The sequence below is a fragment of the Ctenocephalides felis genome, unplaced genomic scaffold (genome assembly GCF_003426905.1).
Source record: "Ctenocephalides felis isolate EL2017-DRISC unplaced genomic scaffold, ASM342690v1 CF-g0.4_SCAFFOLD_01170, whole genome shotgun sequence".
Taxonomy (NCBI): domain Eukaryota; kingdom Metazoa; phylum Arthropoda; class Insecta; order Siphonaptera; family Pulicidae; genus Ctenocephalides; species Ctenocephalides felis.
The window spans coordinates 1,255,638-1,263,955 of record NW_020537324.1 but is presented as its reverse complement, the minus strand read 5'-3'; positions in this window follow the sequence as shown (position 1 = coordinate 1,263,955).

The following is an 8,318-nucleotide window of genomic DNA, read 5'->3' as shown; positions in this document are numbered from 1 at the left end:
TTTTTTGATAATAGTCTTAATGAAGGATCATAATTCAATAAATGCATGAATTACTAAAACCGATGAAAGTAGACCACGAATATATATTTCACAGTTTTTTTTTCAAGTTCAAAAATATCTTTCGTTATATAAAACAAATGTTATATAAAGGTGAATCAGTACATAAATGTCTAATTTTGGGTATTATACTTTTACATTAAATATTTTGTAACAGTACTTTTATATGTATCATAGAAAGTTGATTGACAATTTCTTAAAGAAAAATCACATACACAATCATTCATAATAATGTGTTGCAATTTTCGTCATGAGTCTATCAGGATATATTGTTTGGCATCGCGTCCATTTCTCAGTTCAAACACAAAAAGAGTAAGCATTATATGTTTGAAAGTAAACAGAATAACGACTGCAGTATTTTTTCCTAAGTGTTTCCATAAATACACCTTCAGATGACCTCAAAAAACCATTCTGCAAATTCAATGCACGGTGGAAAACACAACAAAAATTTCGGTTAACGAGATATGAGCCAGACAAATAGCACACACAAACACATCGTGGAATCAAAATAAACAGTTACACGTATATATACCTAATAAGCTTATATATAATGTTTTCATCTAACTCTTCGCGCAAATTGAACAGTCACGCCGATATGAAATGTTTCGGTGTAAATGTCTAGACTCTAGACATTACCGGCTGAAATAATTTGTCTACGTGACAGAAATTTGAAAAAAATATTTTTAGAAAATTATATAATTACGTAAATGATACTAATTAACATGACACACACACAATTAATGTGATGTATTGGAATTTATTCGTAAATTTGATTGTAAATACTAAATATGATGTTGTTGGAATTGTAAGGGCACCTTTTGGAACTTGGGAGCTAGTAATAATGACACTGAAATTTAATTACCACTAAAATTTAATTATTTTTTTAATTTTTAGTTATCTTTCTCATTATTGAATATAAGCAATATGTACTTGAATCAACAATATATTTGCCCAGATATATAATTGATTATGCTTATAAAAACTTTATTAATATGACATTTGAAAAATATGATGACAAAAAACTAAATTGATCAGGTGACAAACAACATAAATTGCCATAAAACTTTATCAAAACAACGCCGTTATCTGAACTGGACTTTTCAGGACTGGTTTTCTCAATAATAAATATTAGTAAAAACAATATTTTTTAATTCTTTTTTGTGTAATATGCATGTATAGAAAAAAATTCTATAAAAAACACATGCAATTTGAATTTTAGTTTTTTCAAATGAATTTTTCAAATTAAGACTTTTGAATCCATAAAACAAATAATTTTTAATACTAATATAAACATATTTCAATTAATAATGGCCATTATATTATTTTCATTTTTCTAAAAAAAAATAAAATTATTTATTTATTTATTAAAGTAAAAATATATGCAAAACTACAAATAATACAATTTTTTCATAAAATTATATAAAAAGCTTCTTAACCAAAATGCCAATGCTGTTATAATGAAAGAAACTTTTATTTATTTTTAATTTATTTTAAAGAAGAAAGAATTTTGAGAAAAATGATTTTGAGAACAACAATTTTACTGGGATTTTTGAAAATAGTTTACCATATCAAAATGGTCGGTGACAATATTCACAATAAAATTATGAATAAAGTGATATATAATTCGATATCTGTCTGCAAAGAATTTTGATACAAATAATATATTTCAATTATTAATGGCCTTTATAATATTTTCATTATTTTTTAAATTTTCGTTTATTTATTTAATTAGGCATATCTAAAAAACTACAAATAATACAATTTTTTCCATAAAATTGTATAAAATGCGCTGTACCCAAAAAGCTAATACGGTTGTAATAAAAAAAATAATTAAAAATATTTATTTTTAATTTATATTTTTGAAACTGGGTCACTATATTAAAACTGTCGATGAAAATATTTACAATAAAATTATGAATAAAATGATGTATAATTCGATACGTGTCTGCATAGAATTTTTCTTTTCAATTTACCTTAAATTATATTAGTTTTGTTCGCATTCCGGTTTTAACCTTGTATTAAAAAAACTGCAAATTCCCAGACAAATCTTATAATATATACAAAATATTGTTAGTAATATTAATTTAATATGTACTAATCTTTTATATACATTAATTTTATATGTATATAAAAATTATGAAAATTTTATGAATACATATATATATTAATCAAGAAAAACTGTTTAATATAGATTTCGCTCATTTTTGTAAATAGATAATTGTAAATGTAATTTGTGTAAATAGATAATATTCCACATTTTTGCACACAGGTTTGACTTACACGAATTTATTTTAAAAATCCACCATCCACCTCCACCATGTAATTACCCTAGAACTCCATCAAATTTAAAACCATATCGTTAATCAGCCGTATAATAGGTTCGTGGAAAGTTAAATCAAGGTTTTTCCATGTAAAGTGCTAAAAAAGGTTTCAAAGCCCGCGTCAGACGATTCAGACCGAGTTTTAGCAAGGTTAAAGGGTCATCGACTCGGCTCCTTTGTCGGCAGCGCAAAGCCAGACGAATAAAAAATCTCACGTCTCTTTAAATGAGGATAATGATGCTAGAAGCTGTAGCTATAAGGCTATAGCTAAAGAGCTTTCTTCGGAAAACGTACTTGAAAAAGTAAAATAAAATATCCAATACGAATAAAAATCTTCAGATTTGAAAGCAGATCAGGTCAGCAAAGCGACAGCAAATTTTTATTTTCATTGCTTGTACAATCACCACTAATTATAATTATAAAAAATAATAACCTTATCACTTATCTATATTATTTATTATTAATTTTTATTATTGTCTATGTGATTATCTGTCGTTTAGATATATCTTATCCACCAGGGATAAGATAAACGCTTGATAAAAATTTTACTCGCTACTCTATTTAAAATATAATTTATTGTTTATACATTTAGATAATGTTTAAACTATTTTAACACATTTAGATAATTTTAGTTTTTTAGCATTTAGATATTTTTACAAGTAATTGTTACACATTGATTTAAGTAATTGGAATTACCCCAGTCTTAGTATTTGTGTTCGAACTGAAAAACTTTTCAAGTAACTTGCTTATATTAAAATATATTTTTTTAAAGAAATATAAAACCCTTTCTATAAATTGTGATGATGTCCGGATTAATCTATCCAGACATCATCACAATTATTAATTAAAACTATTTACATTTTCTTATATATGTTTTTTATTCATTTGTTTTAGATTTTGAGATTAATATGGCAAAAAAAATCCTCAGGGCAATACATCAAAATAAAAATTGCAGAAGTTTATAAAATCTTTATTAAACTCCTAAAGTTTTGATTTGCCCTTTGATATCATCCTCAATGGAATATTAATATAAAAGTAAGAGACAGAATAAGAATAACTTGAGAGTAAAATGTTGTTTCAGGCGTTTTTTTATCTAATCCACCGACATACATTGCATCGCAATTTTTACAATCAAGTTTGTATACTATGTCGGATGTACTTACAAACACATTAAAAATATTTGTACTTTAATACGAAAATAATAAAAAAAATCAGAATATATTTAAAAAAGAATTTTCAAAAATATCGAATGAAAATTTAATTAAATAATGTCAAAGAGAGTAAAGAAGAAATATATGCAAAGTAAAGGAAATATAAATAGTTCAGCACTGAATAGCAAAAAATGGATTTAAATATTAAATAAATTTCTTTTCGTTTCTTTTTTTTCAATGTGCAAACTCCAGACTTTAAACGTAATCAAAATTATATAAAAATAAAATTTGCCCAGTAAGAATTTTAAAAAGATAATGTTTAAGTAATTATAGGTACCCCAGTAAAAATGAATTGTGACCAGAGGGGGGTGTATCGTGGCGCAATATTTGATTCTTGGGCCTTTTTTACCAATATTGCGCTCATATTGTCTGGTGCTCGTTTTTTTATGTGTTACATATAATATATTACAATTCAAAGAGAAATTTAGGAAGTTCATCCCTGACTAGCAAAATGGGTTTAAATCTTTAGTACGATAAAGATCTCACGTTTCTATTAGCTATAGCTTCTGCAAACTGTAGACTGTGTTTACAGAAGGAATTCTGTTGGAAACGATAGCAATTCCTTGAAGAAACAATGACATTATATGCAATTACATGATATCATTCCCTATAAATAAGAGAAAATATTTTTATTTAGATTTCTAAATCATCTCATTCTATTGAAAACAAACTGATGCTTCGGAAGTTTTGAAAGTGCTAAAATAATTGAAGTTAATTAGTTTAATGGTAATAGTAAATATTGAATAATGATTTGTTTACTATTGATATTAAATGAAATTTGGAAAAAATATTCCTCATCATTTAACTACTGAGAATTAATTGGAAACTCTTGGAACTCTAGAATTTAGTACTTTAAAGCTAATAATTCAACTTATGAAGAAAATGTTGACTGGAACTATAGCCTCCTTAAGGAGTACTTTAGCTTTTCAAGATTGCAGTAAAGCCACACCCGGCACAGACATAAATCCTGGGAAAAATCCTTTGGGACTATAGTTCTAGTTTAAACATAAAATAGAAATCTTCAGAGTCAGTTAATTTTTTAAATTTGACATAAAATATTCTAACATTTGTAAATAAAATTTTTAAATTGCAAACTGCTATTTCGTACTCAACTTATCAAAATTAATAAATGTGCTAAGATCTTATATGCCATCACTATTTTTCTTGCTAAAAGTACCTTTAAAATAATTTTACTTAATATTTTTAGAGTAATATTATTGATATATAAAAATGACTGGCGGATATAAATCAAGTATCTATTATTACGACCTTTTATTTTATTATTTTTCACCTATAATTTTTATTACATACGCAGAAAAGCATGCATGAATTTGCATATGGAATAATATTAGGTAACTAAAGTCTAATGCAGAAAATAAGCAATGAGTTATTTTTTTAATATCAGTATACATACGTTGTAAACAAGATAAAACGTGATGTTCATGTAAATTGTTATATAAACATTGCCACGCTACCTCGGATGATATGACTCAAATTGCAAATAAACAATTCCATTGATTAATAATAATAAGCATTATGAATGATTTGTTTTGCTAATATGAATGTGGTCAAATGAATGAGTTTGAGGATAATAAGTTCAATGTTGACACTGGATTGTATAGGAAAATATTTTTTTACAAATTAACACCAATCAGAACTTAACTCTATCTCTATGTAATGATATTATTACTACAATTTCTTGAATTTGATAAGAAATTAGTATTTTTTAACTAAAATAGATTAAAATATTCTTACTTGATTTTCGATATCACAAGTTGAAACAAGTCTAACATAATCGAATAATATTACATCCAAAATATTAGATGGTTTGTCCTTCAGATATATTAACAAGGAGAACCTAAGGTTTATTCTTCTGGGATTTTGATGAAACTTTGTATGGTAATAAAATTTAGAGTTAAAACAAACACCTGAAAATATAATAAGCATATTATAGACCAAGTGTTTAGTAAATCAATCGCCATGTAAAGTTTCATTAAAATCCCAGAAGAGTAAACCTGAGGTTCTCCTTGTAAGTATGAAAAGGAAACAGTAATATGAATCAATTTTCCTAAAACAAATATAAATACTAAATATTGTGAAATTTCTGTGTGGGTATAGCATTTTGTATTACACGATAAATTTAATGAAAAAATGACCATTATATCAATAGCTTATATCATCTGATATAGGATATGATAGAGTTCGGTATAAAAAAAATATGCAAAACATGAAAAAGTCCTGATTTTACTTTATATAGACATATTTTAATTTCAATCCCGAGCTTTATTCGTTACTCGAATCCAATTTATTGCTAACGGTACCATTAACAAAAAGTATTATATGAACTTACTCATGATTATAATAAATTATACATGAAGTTCGAACTACAAAACGCCGGTTCAACTTACATATTACATAATAACCCAGACGCAACACCATCAATAAATTGTACAATAATAAATAAATTATATCCCATTACACATTCGATTGATTCATAATAGCATGATTAATAAAATTACATTCATTATACCTATTATCTACATGCGTGTGACAACATAATTTTTCATTACATCATCGAATTGAAACTTGTTCGCAGATGAGGTGATTTTCCATCGAATTTTCGGCAGTTGCTAATAATCAGTGCCCGAACTCACGCAATTTAATAAATCGTTTTGAGCAATTTAATTGAAAATATAATCATACTCCTAAGAATAACTAGAGTTTAGCGACCTTTACGTAACAGAATGACGACATACTTCTAGAGCGCAGTAGACAATCAGACAAAGTTTGCCAGCTAATAATGCGGTTCTCTATACGTTTCAAAACAGATCTCAAATAAACAATAAACAGAAAAAGAAGGATGAAAAATATGCCAAATGTGTCTTATAAAATATAAACAGGATACTAGGTTATTGGAAGCCAAATACAGATATTAACCCTTTCCACTCGGATGCCGCCGGCAAAATACATATTAATCTCGTATTTCGCGAGTGGAAAGGGTTAATATCCGTTGCTAAAAAATGAATATACTAAAGTGAAAATGGCCTAGCGATTTTCCGTCTTTCAAACTATTATTAACTAATATTATGACTAATTACGTACAGACAGTTTCGCATACAAGTTTTTTTTCTCATATTAAAATTTTTATTTTATATGAATTTTTATTTTTTATTTTTTCTGTTATTATTATGACTGTCATTGCTGTTGTTTATATAATTATATTCATATTTGTTTTGATTTTTTACGTCTACACTTACTTTCAACTTATAAATTATACAGTTATAAGATTGTTAAAAATTTCATTGTATATATTAATTTTTTATTTTTAATTTTTTCTGTTATTATTATCACAATTATTGTTGTTGTTTATATATGCATATACATATTTTTTAATATTATTTTCCATTTGTTTAGATTTTTAACGTCTACACTTTCAACTTATAAATTATAAAGTTATAGTTTGATTGTTGAAATTAAGAATAATAAACAAATCCGTTGATCATACTGTTTTGGAATGAAAATATTTGGTAAAAAAATATAGTCACCTTTTTTCCTATGTACAAGTTTTAAATTTTGTTATCAAAATATAAGAAAATAAAAATATGCCTAATATTCTTTTAGATATATGGAATGCCAGATAGTTTGGAGAAAAACTGGGAATTAATAATAATTTTTCGATATGGTACTTTTTTGGTGTTTACAATGCAAAAAATATTATTTATCGCTTTTTTATTTCTCTGTAGAATTAAAAGTTAATCTGATAACGTCCAGACTTTCTTAGATTTAGATAAATTGGTTCACATAACAAATAAGATACATCTATTCATATGTTGTTAAAAATGTGGCGTGATAACTTGCTAATCAATAAATTCATAAAATTATTATATGGCAAATATAATTATGATTATTATAAATATTGTTTTATAGAAGTAAAAGCATCAAAACAATAATAGCAATTGACATAATAAGAATATTGCAAACCAGAATATTCGTTTCGACAATTATATATTAAATAGAGAAAATAGAGCACTATACTATCTGAACGAATGTAATAAAAACTTGGAGTTCGAGTAAGTAATTTGTTATGAGAATTTCAATTATAATATTTAATGAATTATTATCTACAAAATAAATAATAAGCATTTATATAAATTAAAGCCGGTGTGTCTGATAAACAGAAGCAAAATAACTCTGACGCATGCGAATTTCCACGAAATGAATCATTTTGATAAATTTAATAAGCAAGTGTAAAAAAATAATACCATTAACTTTAGTATCTCTACTCAAATAGTATGAATTGAAAAATTGAAATAAGTATATAGTAAAGCATTTATGATTTAAATTTGGCTCTCGTAAGATTTGAATTATTTTTTATCTAATTTCTCGCAGCAATTCAATTTTCTATTACTATTCCAATATAAATTGAAATAAGCAAAACATTTATGATTTAAATTTGGTTCTCATAAGATTTGTATTATTTAATATCGTATTTCTCGCAGCAATTCAATTTCCTATTACTATTTTCAATCTCTAATTGTAACCGAATTTAGATCATTCGATATCAATCGCAATAGCGTGGTAAACAAATTACATAACTAACTTGGTAATAGGTACACTTTTTGCTTCTTAAATTTAATGTACTTTAATCCTACCAAATAACAAGCAAACTACGTCTCTATCAAATAACAACAATGTTGTTAGTTATATCACTTCTACGCATTCAAACCTT